Raw genomic sequence first — 297 nt, forward strand, 5'->3', positions numbered from 1 at the left:
TTTGTCCAAAATTCGGCTCTCCCCGGTGGGGAAAATTGTGTGCGTTGCCATGCTCCTGACAAATTGCCATTGCTGCTACTACGGTGGAAACCAAATCAGCGACTACTTTGGACTGGAACCGCCATCTCTTGAGGAGTACCTCGACACTTTCGAAGTTGTAGTTGTTTGAGTTAACCCCAACACAGTTACATTTTCTACAACAAGTTCTATTTCAACAATGCAATTTAAGATAATGCATGCCAAGTAATATTACTCTCGGTTAGTGAGGACAGAAAATTCAATCCAACGACGGTATAT

This window comes from Aphanomyces astaci, assembly GCF_000520075.1.
Source record: "Aphanomyces astaci strain APO3 unplaced genomic scaffold supercont1.62, whole genome shotgun sequence".
Taxonomy (NCBI): Eukaryota; Oomycota; class Saprolegniomycetes; order Saprolegniales; family Verrucalvaceae; genus Aphanomyces; species Aphanomyces astaci.